This window comes from Aquarana catesbeiana, linkage group LG04 (assembly GCF_042186555.1).
Source record: "Aquarana catesbeiana isolate 2022-GZ linkage group LG04, ASM4218655v1, whole genome shotgun sequence".
NCBI classification, from domain to species: Eukaryota; Metazoa; Chordata; class Amphibia; order Anura; family Ranidae; genus Aquarana; species Aquarana catesbeiana.
The window spans coordinates 14,351,733-14,369,241 of NC_133327.1; positions in this window are offsets into that span (position 1 = coordinate 14,351,733).

Genomic DNA, 17,509 nt, shown 5'->3' on the forward strand with positions numbered 1-17,509 from the left:
GGTTCTTAAACGGTTTTATATTTGTTTTAACACAATCTTTGTTTTACAAAGAAACATCTGATATCTAAGAAAGAATTCACAGAGCACCATGGGTTATGTAAGGCCCTAGTGCCCAGCAGGTGGCCTTTGTTGGCCTGTGCAACCCACTGTGCCCTGGCCTGGTCAGATGACCTGGAGCACTGGTAGAGCCTGAAATGTTTGGCACCAGGGAGACAGAGGTGACTATTTGTACATAGTTTTCTTATGCTCTGGCCACATCTAGGGTTGATACACATCAAGCTTTAAGCAGTGTCAGGTTTTTAAGGTCAGGTTTTGGGTGCTATATTCTTTAGGTCCTGTTAGAATCCGGTGTCCATAAACCACCTTCCAAGTAAGACTTATTTCAAAAACTCAACTAAAAGCCCATTTAATCTGTTCTATATAAGCCCAAATCCATAAACAAAACAAGGATTACGCATGGCCTTGTATAAAAATCATGGAAGGTGGCCTTTATAACAGAAACCTGGCTAGATGAACATCTAGGCCCATGTTGGACATTGCTAAACTGTCAGAGACAAGAGCCAAGGAAGGAGGGGTAGCACTCTTCTATAAATCAAATCTGATGATCACATCCTCCCCTTCCAAAGGATCCTCTCAGTCCTTTAAACACATTAGCACAGGACTTTCGGCAGAGGAAAAATATCAATGGGAGACAGTTCAACCTTCCTCAAGGGGAAGTCTGACCCAACTGGAACAGCAAGGATTTCAGTACATGGGTAGATGACGGCCCTCCAAAGGATCCCCTCAATTCTTTAAATACATTGGCACAGAACTTTCAGCAGAAGAAAAATATCATTGGGAGAAAGTTCAACCTTGCTGAAGTGGACAGCACAAACTCTGACCCAACTGGAACACCAAGGATTTCAGTACAGGTATGGGTAGATGATGACTTTTCACGGTTCCTTAAACTTTTTTTTGTACTATGAACAAAGTGAGCAGTCATGCAGTTTGCACAGCCAACCACAGATGAAAGTCAAGCACTATCCTTGATATTTGAATATATTTCCACCAACAGACTCCCCTCCTTCTCCATTTTCACCCTGACCCTCTGACTGGCATGGCTCATTCTTGTTTAAGGGCTCCTTAGTCCCCTGCCAGGCACACTTTCTGGGGATTGGCTAAGGGCCACTAAATATTCAAGGAAACCCCCTCGTAGCTTCCGCCCACTATTTTCTAGAACGTTCTCCAACATTCAAAAAACAGAAGGGAGGCACCAGAGAGCTGCCAGGATGAGTCATTCAGTCCTGACCTCAAATAGCCCTGACCCTGATTTCATGCCTCAGGTTTATCTCTGGGCAAGATAAATTTGCTTGTACTACCGCTAGTAGCACACTAGAGGGTGCTACATATAAAATATGCCACGCTAAATACAAATAAATTAATTGTGTACTATGTACCCATGTACCTACTGTATATCACCAATTGCAATCATACATAACGACATGTACCACATACATGAAATAAATCGCCAAACTGTGTGTTGCATTAGTAAAAAAAATAATCAAAAACACAACTTCAGTACCCTATATTTTCCATAGGCAAAGGTTTAAAAGCCCCCCTACAGTGAACACAAATGCCAAAAAATACCCAATGTTTTTGGTAAAATATAAAAGATGATGTTATGCTGAGTAAATAGATACCAAACATGTAACGCTTTAAAATTGTGTATGCCCGTGGAACGGCACCAAACTACGGTATCTAAAAATCTCTATAGGTGACACTTTAAAAGCCTTTACAGGTCATCAGTTTAGCTTTATGGAGGAGCTCTTGTGCTACAATTATTGCTTTCACTCCGGCGTGCGCGGCGATATGTAACATGTATCACAATCAACGTTTTTGGGGAGGGACTGGGAAGTCCCTATAATATCACCATCTGACATCATCAATCATTCCAGACACACTCCTCCCCTCCTTCCACCTACTCCAAGCAAAGTCACAGAAATGTTGCTAGGATAGATCACCCTTCAGCCCCTCGAGCCGGGGATGCCATTATTTAAGCTAGGAGTCTCCAAACTTTTCAAACAAAGGGCCAGTTTAATGTCCTTCCAGACTATAGGGGGGCTGGATTGTGGCCAGTGGGGGCATAAAAAATGTCCCGGGCCCAGCATCAGAGAGAATAAATATGGCCTCAGGGTTGGTGGTCAGAAGGAAGCGGAGCAGTGCCCCTATTAGTAGGAGGAATAGTATCCCATCATTGGTATCAGTGGAAGTAATAGTGCCCCTTTGTTGGTGTCAGTGGGAGGAATAATGGGTCATATCAGTGGGAGGATTAGTGCCCCAAGGGCCGGGTAAAGGCAAGCACAGGGCCACATCCGGCCCTTGGGCCACAGTTTGGAGACCCCTGATTTAAGCTATTAAGAAACAGACTCCCAAAATCAGAGACTGTCCTTGGAAAGCAGGGACATCTGGTCACCCTATCACAGAAGACTTTATACATTTTTTAACCAAGAACAAAGTCAGGGACATTTTGTTCCTGGGGACAGCCACTTAAAATGAGGGATTGTTCCAGGAAACAAGGGACATCTGGTCACCTTATCACAGAAGAATTCTTCAGGGGTCTAGTATATTAAAAATCAATATTTTTTCTGCACTATATAGTAAATTGCAGACCAAAAACTTGTGGGGGTTTCAGATAACAGACTACTAACCACTGTTCCTACATGGTAAAGTCTCTTTACTTTCAAGCTATTTATGTATCCACAAACTTATACAAAAAATTAAAATTGTAACATAACAAATGCTACTTCCTTAGACCACTTCCTCATCTGAAAACAACAATATCCTACAAATAGTTTATAAGAAAAAGTCACATAACGAAAACCCAACAAGCCTAATGCTGAATAAATAGAAGACAGACGGTTGGGTCTGGCTACATCTGCCCACAACATGGCACGGTTAGATTCCATGCCATCGCTGAACACGCAGATCTACAAGAAAGCTCTCCCTTCCCCTGCCAAGTAACAAGTCATGTAATAAGCTGGAATTTTTTTCTCTTGTCTGACTTAAAAACTACAACATGAGAGAAAACATAGTTATTTTACGTAGCGCTTGTGGTCAGAGTCGGATCTGTCGTCTTTAAAAGGGAAAGGAAGAATTTTGAGACAACATGGGACCAGAAAACCAGGGTCAAGGCTTTTATTTTATTGTATTTAAAGTGAAATTTTATAGTGACTTCATCCCTGGAAATTTTAAAAAAGTGTCCATGCAAAAGAAGATAAAGAATACTTAAGGCTCGATCTCTCCTATTCAATGCGCATACCTCTGAACTTTTGGAAGAGATTAAAAGAACTGGGAACGTTTGGAAGAGAGTCCCAAGCTGTAGACCAAGTGGTCTCCAAACTGTGGGCCAGGGGCCAGATGAGGCTCCCTGCTTGCCTTTGTACACTTTGTGCACTTATTCCTCCCACTGATACGAGACACAGCCGGAACCCAGTACTGTGTACTGTATGTAGATGAAGCTGCATGCCGTACATACATGCTTAGAGATATTGCTGCACTTAGCGAATCAAAAAAGTTCATTTAAACCAGCTTGGTCCAAACAAACTATTTATAGTGACATGAAACATGGACATCAGCTTTAAACAGGTTCTTAAACGGTTTTATATTTGTTTTAACACAATCTTTGTTTTACAAAGAAACATCTGATATCTAAGAAAGAATTCACAGAGCACCATGGGTTATGTAAGGCCCTAGTGCCCAGCAGGTGGCCTTTGTTGGCCTGTGCAACCCACTGTGCCCTGGCCTGGTCAGATGACCTGGAGCACTGGTAGAGCCTGAAATGTTTGGCACCAGGGAGACAGAGGTGACTATTTGTACATAGTTTTCTTATGCTCTGGCCACATCTAGGGTTGATACACATCAAGCTTTAAGCAGTGTCAGGTTTTTAAGGTCAGGTTTTGGGTGCTATATTCTTTAGGTCCTGTTAGAATCCGGTGTCCATAAACCACCTTCCAAGTAAGACTTATTTCAAAAACTCAACTAAAAGCCCATTTAATCTGTTCTATATAAGCCCAAATCCATAAACAAAACAAGGATTACGCATGGCCTTGTATAAAAATCATGGAAGGTGGCCTTTATAACAGAAACCTGGCTAGATGAACATCTAGGCCCATGTTGGACATTGCTAAACTGTCAGAGACAAGAGCCAAGGAAGGAGGGGTAGCACTCTTCTATAAATCAAATCTGATGATCACATCCTCCCCTTCCAAAGGATCCTCTCAGTCCTTTAAACACATTAGCACAGGACTTTCGGCAGAGGAAAAATATCAATGGGAGACAGTTCAACCTTCCTCAAGGGGAAGTCTGACCCAACTGGAACAGCAAGGATTTCAGTACATGGGTAGATGACGGCCCTCCAAAGGATCCCCTCAATTCTTTAAATACATTGGCACAGAACTTTCAGCAGAAGAAAAATATCATTGGGAGAAAGTTCAACCTTGCTGAAGTGGACAGCACAAACTCTGACCCAACTGGAACACCAAGGATTTCAGTACAGGTATGGGTAGATGATGACTTTTCACGGTTCCTTAAACTTTTTTTTGTACTATGAACAAAGTGAGCAGTCATGCAGTTTGCACAGCCAACCACAGATGAAAGTCAAGCACTATCCTTGATATTTGAATATATTTCCACCAACAGACTCCCCTCCTTCTCCATTTTCACCCTGACCCTCTGACTGGCATGGCTCATTCTTGTTTAAGGGCTCCTTAGTCCCCTGCCAGGCACACTTTCTGGGGATTGGCTAAGGGCCACTAAATATTCAAGGAAACCCCCTCGTAGCTTCCGCCCACTATTTTCTAGAACGTTCTCCAACATTCAAAAAACAGAAGGGAGGCACCAGAGAGCTGCCAGGATGAGTCATTCAGTCCTGACCTCAAATAGCCCTGACCCTGATTTCATGCCTCAGGTTTATCTCTGGGCAAGATAAATTTGCTTGTACTACCGCTAGTAGCACACTAGAGGGTGCTACATATAAAATATGCCACGCTAAATACAAATAAATTAATTGTGTACTATGTACCCATGTACCTACTGTATATCACCAATTGCAATCATACATAACGACATGTACCACATACATGAAATAAATCGCCAAACTGTGTGTTGCATTAGTAAAAAAAATAATCAAAAACACAACTTCAGTACCCTATATTTTCCATAGGCAAAGGTTTAAAAGCCCCCCTACAGTGAACACAAATGCCAAAAAATACCCAATGTTTTTGGTAAAATATAAAAGATGATGTTATGCTGAGTAAATAGATACCAAACATGTAACGCTTTAAAATTGTGTATGCCCGTGGAACGGCACCAAACTACGGTATCTAAAAATCTCTATAGGTGACACTTTAAAAGCCTTTACAGGTCATCAGTTTAGCTTTATGGAGGAGCTCTTGTGCTACAATTATTGCTTTCACTCCGGCGTGCGCGGCGATATGTAACATGTATCACAATCAACGTTTTTGGGGAGGGACTGGGAAGTCCCTATAATATCACCATCTGACATCATCAATCATTCCAGACACACTCCTCCCCTCCTTCCACCTACTCCAAGCAAAGTCACAGAAATGTTGCTAGGATAGATCACCCTTCAGCCCCTCGAGCCGGGGATGCCATTATTTAAGCTAGGAGTCTCCAAACTTTTCAAACAAAGGGCCAGTTTAATGTCCTTCCAGACTATAGGGGGGCTGGATTGTGGCCAGTGGGGGCATAAAAAATGTCCCGGGCCCAGCATCAGAGAGAATAAATATGGCCTCAGGGTTGGTGGTCAGAAGGAAGCGGAGCAGTGCCCCTATTAGTAGGAGGAATAGTATCCCATCATTGGTATCAGTGGAAGTAATAGTGCCCCTTTGTTGGTGTCAGTGGGAGGAATAATGGGTCATATCAGTGGGAGGATTAGTGCCCCAAGGGCCGGGTAAAGGCAAGCACAGGGCCACATCCGGCCCTTGGGCCACAGTTTGGAGACCCCTGATTTAAGCTATTAAGAAACAGACTCCCAAAATCAGAGACTGTCCTTGGAAAGCAGGGACATCTGGTCACCCTATCACAGAAGACTTTATACATTTTTTAACCAAGAACAAAGTCAGGGACATTTTGTTCCTGGGGACAGCCACTTAAAATGAGGGATTGTTCCAGGAAACAAGGGACATCTGGTCACCTTATCACAGAAGAATTCTTCAGGGGTCTAGTATATTAAAAATCAATATTTTTTCTGCACTATATAGTAAATTGCAGACCAAAAACTTGTGGGGGTTTCAGATAACAGACTACTAACCACTGTTCCTACATGGTAAAGTCTCTTTACTTTCAAGCTATTTATGTATCCACAAACTTATACAAAAAATTAAAATTGTAACATAACAAATGCTACTTCCTTAGACCACTTCCTCATCTGAAAACAACAATATCCTACAAATAGTTTATAAGAAAAAGTCACATAACGAAAACCCAACAAGCCTAATGCTGAATAAATAGAAGACAGACGGTTGGGTCTGGCTACATCTGCCCACAACATGGCACGGTTAGATTCCATGCCATCGCTGAACACGCAGATCTACAAGAAAGCTCTCCCTTCCCCTGCCAAGTAACAAGTCATGTAATAAGCTGGAATTTTTTTCTCTTGTCTGACTTAAAAACTACAACATGAGAGAAAACATAGTTATTTTACGTAGCGCTTGTGGTCAGAGTCGGATCTGTCGTCTTTAAAAGGGAAAGGAAGAATTTTGAGACAACATGGGACCAGAAAACCAGGGTCAAGGCTTTTATTTTATTGTATTTAAAGTGAAATTTTATAGTGACTTCATCCCTGGAAATTTTAAAAAAGTGTCCATGCAAAAGAAGATAAAGAATACTTAAGGCTCGATCTCTCCTATTCAATGCGCATACCTCTGAACTTTTGGAAGAGATTAAAAGAACTGGGAACGTTTGGAAGAGAGTCCCAAGCTGTAGACCAAGTGGTCTCCAAACTGTGGGCCAGGGGCCAGATGAGGCTCCCTGCTTGCCTTTGTACACTTTGTGCACTTATTCCTCCCACTGATACGAGACACTATTCTGCCAACTGACATCAACAATGGGGCACCATTTCTCCCACTGATACCAACGATGAAGCACTATTCCTTCCAATGATACCAATGACGGGGCACTATTCCTCCTCCGGCTCTTGGGGCAAAATTTCATCCTCTGACACCAACATTGGAGCATAATTCCCCTCCACTGATACCAACGAAGGGGCACAATTCCTCCCAATGATGCCAACGATGGGGCACAATTCCTCCTAATGACACCAATAAAGGGGCACAATTCCTTCCAATGACACCGACAACGGGGCACAATTCCTCCCAATGAATCCAATGAAAGGGCACTATTCCTCCCACTGATACCAATAATGGGGCACTTTTCCTTTCAATGATACCAATGATAGGGCACTATTCCTCCTCCAATTTTTACTCCCATTCATTCCAGGAAAATGTCTGCTCATATTGGCCACAGTCTCCCTAAAAGGACAATAAACTGGCGCTTTGTTTAGAAAGTTTGGAGTTCCCTGCTGTAGACCTTTAATGAAAGTCACAAGCCTCAGGTTTTGCCCCTCTGATGAGAGTCACAAGTCGCAGACCTCAGGTTGTGCCCCACTCGTAATAGTTGCAAGCTGAAGAAGTCAGGTTGTGCCCCACTGGTTATAGTCCCGAGTTGTAGACCTCAAATTATATTCCCAAATTGTAGACTTCAGATTATAGTCCCAAATTGTAGACCTTAGATTATAGTCCCAAATTGTAGACTTCAGATTATAGTTCTAAATTGTGGACTTTAGATTATAGTCTCAAATTGTAGACCTCAGATTATAGTCCCAAATTGTAGACTTCAGATTATAGTCCCAAATTGTAGACTTCAGATTATAGTCCCAAATTGTAGACCTCAAATTATGGTCCCAAATTGTAGACCTCAAATTATGGTCCCAAATTGTAGACCTCAGATTAAAGTCCTAAATTGTAAACTTCAGATTATAGTCCCAAATTGTAGACCTCAAATTATATTCCCAAATTGTAGGCTTCAGATTATTGTCCCAAATTGTAGGCTTCATAGATCTCAGGCTGTGTCCCACTGGTTATAGTCCCAAGTCGTAGATCTCAGGCTGTGTCCCACTGGTTATAGGCCCAAATCGTAGATCTCAGATTGTGTCCCACTGGTTATAGTCCCAAGTCATTGACCTTAAGCTGTGTTCCACAGGTTATAGTCCCAAGCCGTAGCTCTCTGGCTGTATCCCACTGATTATAGTCACAGGTTGTAGATCTCAGGCTGTGTCCCACTGGTTATAGTCCCAAGTCGTAGACATCAGACTGTGTCCCACTGGTTATAATCCCAAGTCGTAGCTCTCAGGCTGTGTCCCACTGGTTATAGTCCCAGGTTGTAGATCTCAGGTTTTCTCCATTGGTTATAGTCCCAAGTTGTAGATCTCAGTTTTTCTCCACTGGTTATAATCCCAAGTCGTAGGTCTCAGGTTTTCTCCACTGGTTATAGTCCCAAGTCATAGATCTCAGGTTTTCTCCACTGGTTATAGTCCCAAATCATACATCTCTGGTTTTCTCCACTGGTTATAGTCCCAAGAAGTAGATCTCAGGTTTTCTCCACTGGTTATAGTTCCAAGTCGTAGATTTTAGGTATTGAAGGTATTGAAGCCAAAGCATTGAGATTGGCAATGAAGGCCTCCATATTTTTATATATGACTGGTCTCCTCTATGTTTTTTGGCCTGTCCCAAACAACGCTAACCGGAGAACACTGCTGGTTGAGAAAAAAAAGTCTACTTTGCTTTCATTGTAGTTTTAGAAACAATTCCTATGTTCCATAGCTGAATACATTCCTAGAAATAAATTGGAGTAGACTTTTCTGTGGCAGTATCTACTATATGTATTGGACGCTTTGGGTGGAACTCTGTGCTCAGCTTCCGTGTCTTCTCATCTGCTGTATCTATTATGAGGATTTCCCAACATCCTTGCACTGAGTTTCTGGGTCTGTACACATGCTGTGCCCAGTGCCAAAATAAGGTAATCTACAGTAGAGCTCAGGGCGTATGTGCCAAAGTAAGCCCACCCCAAGATGTATGGGCATACATGTCAAAAATCCCTCACCCCCCCCCCCAAAAAAAAAAATGGGCACTAATCTGTATGCCTCCAAAAAAAAAACCACCCCTCCTAGCAGAAATCCTCTACCCCTCAAATTTCCCCTCTGAGTATACATCCCCCCACCCACTCCAAATTCCCCCTCCCAGCACAAATCCCCATCCCCTCTCCTAGCACAAATTCTTTTCCCCCCATCCCAGCACCCTTCCCTTCCCAATTTCTTTTCTTAGAACAATTCTTACCCCCTGCCACCCCCAAATTCCCCCTCACAAAACAAATCCTTCTTTTAATCTCCTTGTGGCATCGCCCACCTCACATGGTACCACAGTGCCCAGGACAGCCATTCTTCCTACCCACCCCTGTGCCCATCATGAGCTGTTCCCACTATCTCTGTACTGAATTTCTGGGTCTATACACCTGCTGTGGCCATTATAAGGGGTTCCCACCATCCCTGTGCTGAATTCCCAGGTCTGTACACCTGTTGTGCTCACTCTGAGGGGGTCCCACCATCCCTGTGCTGAGTTCCCGAGTCTGTACACCTCATGTGGCCATTATGAGGGGTTTGCACCATCCCTGAGCTGAGTTCCCGGGTCTGTACACCTGCTGTGCCCATTACGAGGGGTTCCCACCATCCCTGTGCTGAGCTCCCGGGTCTGTACACCTGCTGTGCCCATTATGAGAGGTTCCCATCATTCCTGTACTGAGTTCCTGGGTCTGTACACCTGCTGTGCCCATTATGAGGGGTTCCCACCATCCCTGTGCTGAGTTCCCGGGTCTGTACACCTGCTGTGCCCATTACGAGGGGTTCCCACCATCCCTGTGCTGAGTTCCCGGGTCTGTACACCTGCTGTGCCCATTATGAGAGGTTCCCACCATTCCTGTACTGAGTTCCTGGGTCTGTACACCTGCTGTGCCCATTATGAGGGGTTCTCACCATTCCTGTACTGAGTTCCTGGGTTTGTAGACCTGCTGTGCCGATTATGAGAGGTTCCCACCATTCCTGTACTGAGTTCCTGGGTCTGTACACCCGCTGTGCCCATTATGAGAGGTTCCCACCATTCCTGTACTGAGTTCCTGGGTCTGTACACCTGCTGTGCCCATTATGAGAGGTTCCCACCATCCCTGTACTGAGTTCCCGAGTCTGTACACCTGCTGTGCCCATTACAAGGGGTTCTCACCATTCCTGTACTGAGTTCCCGGGTCTGTACACCTGCTGTGCCCATTGCAAGGGGTTCTCACCATTCCTGTACTGAGTTCCCATGTCTGTACACCTGCTGTGCCCATAACGAGGGGTTCCCACCATTCCTGTACTGAGTTCCTGGGTCTGTAGACCTGATGTGCCCATTATGAGAGGTTCCCACCATCCCTGTGATGAGTCCCTAGTTCTGCATACCTGCAGTAGACCGTATGAGGGGTTCCCACCATCCCTACTTGACTTTCTTTTATTTTATATAATGTATAATGTTACAGAAGGAGCTGGGACACACAAAGGTGGGCAGAACACCTAAAAGTCTTAGGGGGACAGGAACAGACGTGGGTATTATGACCAGAAGATCTCAGCTGCTGAAGTATTCAAAATACAGTATAAAAGGTGCCAAAGACTGAGCCCACCAGGCTGTACATGTAGCTAAAATATCACTTTAGGGTGGACTGATCCTTTAAATGCAAATTTGCTGCAATTTGCTCTCCTTCCTCCCTTTCAGAGAGAATGGTGTGGAAAGGAGAAGAAGGGGGTTTGGCTTGTCTCAGTCATAAGGAGCCCTGACAGATGTAATCCAGCTTCCCCACAATAAGGTAATGGAAGGGGGAGCTCCTGTGATCTGATGACCCCCCTAATAACCATGACAGGAGCACAAAGCAGAAACAGCTCTTAGAATGGAGAAATCCTTGCAGGAATAAATGAAGGATTTAAAGGATCAAATGAAAAGTGCGGAACATGAAGAGTGTCGGATGACGGCATCTACAATGGAGCGCCATACCCTTCCACAGAGACATTCCCTGCAAGCTGGAACTGGATTCTACGGGACAGCCGAGGCTGGCACCCAACCGCCTTGTATTTACCCATCCTGACGAGAGCCCACCTATACATAGAGACCCTTTAATACAATATTCTAGCCTCCATTCATTCATACAGTATAGGTAAAAGCTGAACTCTAGCCAGGTAGAAAAGATACAAAATCAACACAACTACAGCAGAGCTCAGGCTGGGAGCAAAGGAAGCAGCCAATCAGTTGTGCATAGTCAATAAAAAAGCATTTCTGGAAAGAAAAAAAAAAAAAAAAACGCTGCAAGTGAGCAGCTAGGATCCTAATTGTGACCCGGTATAAACCAGCTTCCCTAACGTGTCTGACGCTTGCTGGACTTAAAATAGAATGACGGATTTCATCACTGTAAATGTTTACATGTAAAAAAAATAAAAAATAAAAAGTTTAGCTTAGAAATAAAAAATAAAAAAATGTAATTTTCTGCCAGGACAATTCATACATCTATATTGGGGGTCTCTAAACTTTTCAGGAAAAGGGCCACATCGTACAATCTGCAAATAAAAACAGGTTGGAAAAAATCCCCATCAGTGTCCCCTTTACATCAGGGTCCCCATCAGAGTCCTCCCTTATTTCAGGGTCCCCATCAGAGTCCTCCCTTATTTCAGGGTCCTCATCAGAGTCCTCCCTTATTTCAGGGTCCCCAACAGAGTCTTCCCTTATTTCAGGGTCCCCATCAGAGTCCTCCCTTATTTCAGGGTCCTCATCAGAGTCCTCCCTTATTTCAGGGTCCCCAACAGAGTCTTCCCTTATTTCAGGGTCCCCAACAGAGTCCTTCCTTATTTCAGGGTCCCCATCAGAGCCCTCCCTTATTTCAGGGTCCCCATCAGAGTCCTCTCTTATTTCAGGGTCCCCATCAGAGTCCTCCCTTATTTCAGGGTCCCCATCAAAGTCCTCCCTTATTTCAGGGTCCCCATCAAAGTCCTCCCTTATTTCAGGGTCCCCATCAGAGTCCTCCCTTATTTCAGGGTCCCCATCAGAGTCCTCCCTTATTTCAGGGTCCCCATCAGAGTCCTCCCTTATTTCAGGGTCCACAACAGAGTCCCCTCTTACATCAGGTTCCCCTTGCATTATGGTCCCCATCAGCATGCCCCTTACATCAGAGTCCCCATCAGAATCCTCCCTTATAGAAGGGTCCCCATCAGAGTCCCCATTAAATTGGAGTCCTCTCTTACATCAGGGTCCCTATCAGAGTTCCCCCTTACATCACAATCCCCATCAGAGTTCCCCTTTATATCAAAGTCCCCATCAGAGTCCCCCCTTATATCAGGTTCTCCATCAGAGTTCCCCCTTACATCAGGTTTCTCCCTTACATCAAAGTACCCACCAGAGTCCTCCATTACATAATCTCCATCAGAGTTCCCCCTTATATCAGGTTCCCCATTAGAGTTCCCCCATAAATCAGGTTTCCCATCAGAGTTTTCCCTTATATCAGGTTCTCCATCAGAGTTCCCCCTTATATCAGGTTCCCGAACAGAGTCCCCATCAGAGTTCCCCCATACATCAGGTTTGCCATCAGAGTTCCCCCTTATATCAGGTTCCCCTTCAGAGTTCCCCCTTATATCAGGTTCCCCATCAGAGTTTCTCCTTACATCACAGTTCCCCCATACATCAAGGTACCCACCAGAGTCCCCCATTACATCACAGTCCCCATCAGAGTTCCCCCTTATTACAGAGTCCCCATCAGAGTTCCCCCTTATATCAGGTTCTCCATCAGAATTCCCCTTTACATCAGGGTTCCCCTATACATCAAGGTACCCACTAGAGTCCTCCATTACATAATCTCCATCAGAGTTCCCCCTTATATCAGGTTCTCCATCAGAGTTCCCCCTTACATCAGAGTCCACATCAGAGTTCCCCCTTATATCAGGTTCCCCATCAGAGTCCCCATCAGAGTTCCCCCATACATCAGGTTTCCCATCAGAGTTCCCCCTTATATCAGGTTCTCCTTCAGAGTTTCTCCTTACATCGGGGTTTCCCCATACATCAAGGTACCCACCAGAGTCCTCCATTACATAATGGTCTCCATCAGAGTTCCCCCTTATATCAGGTTCCCCATCAGAGTCCCCATCAGAGTTCCCCCTTACATCAGAGTTCACATCAGAGTCCCTCCTTATATCAGGTTCTCCATCAGAGTACCCCATTACATCAGGGTTTCCCCCATACATCAAGGTAGAGCTGCCCGATTCGGGCTAAAATGAGAATCACGATTTTTTTTGCTTAGAGGATAGATCACGATTCTCGCACCGTAACATCATCTTTCACATTAAAAAAAAATAAAAAATTGTGCTAACTTTACTGTTTCTTTTTTTTTTTATTTATTGAAGTGTATTTTTTTTCCCCCAAAAAAATTGCATTTGAAAGACCGCTGGGCAAATACAGTGTGAAATACAGTGTGACATAAAATATTGCACCAATTGCCATTTTATTCTCTAGGGTCTCTGCTAATATATATATCTATATATATATATAGATATCTATATATATATATAGATATCTATATATATATAGATATATATATATAATGTTTGGGGGTTCCAAGTAATTTTTTTTAGCAAAAAATATTGATTTTAACTTAAGAAAGAAGTGTCAGAAAAAGATTTAGACTTTAAGTGGTTAAACTTCCTGCATTTACTGTTTAAAACTTGGCAGATGAGTTATTTGTTTACACAGAGAAGTTTATCCCTTTGATCTAAGAAGGAAGTTAGTTACACTGTTTCAAGTTCTAAACTTGTACAGAACAGCTGAGTGAGCAGATAATCTCTCCACTTGTTTATATGAAAGAATCGGCAAACTCAGCAGGAGAGATCGTCAGAGGGGGTGAATCGAGATCACGATTTTTTTACCAATTAATTGTGCAGCTCTACATCAAGGTACCCACCAGAGTCCTCCATTACATAACAGTCTCCATCAGAGTTCCCCCTTATATCAGGTTCCCCATCAGAGTCCCCATCAGAGTTCCCCCATACATCAGGTTTCCCATCAGAGTTCCCCCTTATATCGGGTTCCCCATCAAAGTTCTTCCATTACATCAGAATCCCAATCAGAGTGCCCCCTTACATCAGATTCCCCATCAGAGTTACCTCTTACATCAGGGTCCTCATCAGAGTTCCCCCTTACATCAAGGTACCCACCAGAGTCCCCCATTACATCAGAGTCCCCATCAGAGTTCCCCCATACATCAGGTTCCCTGTCAGAGTCCCCTATCACATCAGAGTTCCCACCCACATCAGATTCCTCATCAGAGTTCCTCCATTACATCAGAGTCCCAACCAGAGTCCCCCCCCCCCCATACATCAGGTTCCTCATCAGAGTTCCTCCATTACAGCAGAGTCCCAACCAGAGTCTTCCCCATACATTGGGTTCACCTTCGGAGTCCTCCATTACATCAGAGTCCCCATCAGAGTTCTCCCATACATCAGGTTCCCGTCAGAGTACCGCATTACATCAGAGACCCCATCAGAGTTCCCCATACATCAGATTCCTCATCAGAGTTCCTCCATTACATCAGAGTCCCAACCAGAGTCCCCCCCCCCAATACATCAGGTTCCCCGTTAGAGCCCCCATTGCATCAGAGTCCCCATCAGAGTTCCCCATACATCAGGTTCATCATCAGAGTTCCCCCATTACATCAGAGCCCCAAACAGAGTTCTCCCATACACCAGGTTCCCTGTCAGAGTCCCCCTTTACATCAGAGTTCTCCCATACATCAGGTTCCTCATCAGAGTTCCTCCATTACAGCAGAGTCCCAACTAGAGTCCCCCCCCCATACATTGGGTTCACCTTCGGAGTCCTCCATTACATCAGAGTCCCCATCAGAGTTCTCCCATACATCAGGTTCCCGTCAGAGTACCCCATTACATCAGAGATCCCCCATACATCAGCCTCCTCAACAGAGTTCCTTCATTACATCAGAGTCCCATTCAGAGTGCTCCCACACATCAAGATACCCAGAAGAGTCTCCCATTACATCAGAGTCCCCATCAGAGTTCCCCCTTACATCTGGGTCCCCCATTAGATCAGAGTTCTCATCAGACTCCCCACTTACATCAGGTTCTCATTTAAAGTTCCCCCTTACATCAGGTTCCCCATCAGAGTCCCCCCTTACATCAGGTTCCCCATTGGAGTCCCCCTTTTATCACGGTCCCCCTCCCTTATATCAGGGTCCTCATCAGAGTCCCCCTTACATCAGAAGCAAAGACCATAGGCAGCCTCTGCTGACCTTAGTCCTCAACCTGTGCACAATAAGAAACATGCCTCTGACTCTAGCTGGGGGCCGGAAAAAACCTTTAGCGCACCGGATGTGCCCCCCCCCCCCCCCCCCCCCCCCCCCCCAGGCCGTAATTTGGAGACCCCTGCTCTTTATGATCATTTACCGATTGAACTTCTTGTGAAGAAAATATCTAAAAATCCCATTTTTTCATCACGTTGTTATGCACGTGGCCATCATCAGGACTAGTTTAGATAGAAATTATAAATATCACGCACGCCCATTATTGCGCCTATTGTGTTAGCATGCGTCAGCATCGCGGTAAACAATGCTTGCCAATTGCCTCTTTTGTGCTGCTTTTCTATTGTATGGATTTTTGTACTATCATATCAGCTAGTAATGCTTTCTAAACGCATCTCAAACCGCGCTGCAAGGCTGGGTTCACATGAGCGTGCATTTTTGCGTGTGCGCGCTACATGCATAGGGCCATTCATTTCGATGGGCTGCCATATGCGCGGTGAATGCGCCAAAGAGGCTCGGGCAGCCTTTTGGGCTTTGAGCTTCATGCATTTTTAACAACGCTCTTTGACAAGCGCGGAAAAAAAAAGTCTTTACTAAGGAGCTGCGTGTTAAAGGGATCGGCTTCATTTAAACAATCTTATCGACATGTGTTATTCTATTAATATCCTTTATCTGTACACTTTGTAACTCTCTATGTACAAGGGCGCCGGTCATATCGATCCTCCTATCTCCCCTCTGATATGGTTGTGATTGGCAAATTTAAGAGCAGTAGTGTTTTTTTGTTTTTTTTATTTGTGGTAAATGTTTACAGAAAGATTAGTTTATAAACCTTTCACATAGCCATCCGCCCGGTAAAAGCGCATTTATATTCGTTCTGTGTGGATAAGGGAAAAACACGAATGTAAATAGGCTTTGGCCTGTGCTGTCTGAGCGTAAACCATTGTTTTTAAAAAGAAAATACCAAATCTGGCCACTAGATGGAGCTAAGTGTTATCGGGACATTCCTATGATAATGATACCATCTAGTGGCCAAATGCGGTATTTTCCATTTTAACGCAACGATTTACATTTGAACTGCGCAGGCTGAAGCCTGTTTACATTCATATTTTACTCCATTCACACGGAACAAATGTACATGCACTTTCACTGGGTGGATGGCTATATGAATTGGTTATAAATCAATCCCATAAAATATGTCTGGGACAAAAAAGTATGCAGCAGCCTCAATGCAGGGATCAGACCACTGATATCTGTGTAAGCAGCAGCTTCTGTGCAGCAGTCAGACACTCTCCTTCCTGATTCAGAGCTGATGTCAGGGCTGGGCTCAGCCCTTCCTTCTCTGAGCTGGCCAATCAGCTGTCAGCTAATTGCCAGCTCCTAACTCTCCACAATTACTCAGCTGTTGATGATATCCTGCTCGTCAGTCCTACCTACTTAAGCCGTCCAGTCCAGAGGATCTCTGCCTTCGATTTGTTCTACATCACAGAGACGATCTCCTGCGTTCCTGTTTAAAGACTGGCTTTGCTGACATCCCTTCTGGCTCCAGATCCTGCTTGCTGTTTCACTACGTTGATCCCTGACTTCTGGCTTGGCTGACTATCTGTTCCGGTTACTGAACTTTGACTACGTTTGTTCTTTTTACTTTTATTATTAGACAAGTGTGATTTAACTGTACTTCTGTCTCGGTCTGATTTCATGGTTTCTGACAGCTGAGCAATCTGCAGGAAGCATGCACTTTGTTCACTGAAGTGCTCTAGTTCTGTCTCAGAGGGGGGGAGCATGTTTGACCCCTGCAGAGAGACTGTTGCTTGCCTGGTGGGTGACAGGCTACAGGCTGTAAGCAGCGGCCTCTGTGCAGCGGTCAGACCACTGCTATCTGTGTTAGCAGCTGCCTCCCTGCAGTGGTCAGACCATTGCTATATGTGTAAGCAGCAGTCTCCCTGCAGTGGTCAGACCATTGCTATCTGTGTAAGCAGCAACTTCCCTGCCATGGTTAGACCACTGCTATCTGTGTAAGCAGCAGCCTTCCTGAGTCAGAGATCAGTAGGAAGCATGGACTTTGCCAACTGAAGATCTCTAGTTTTGT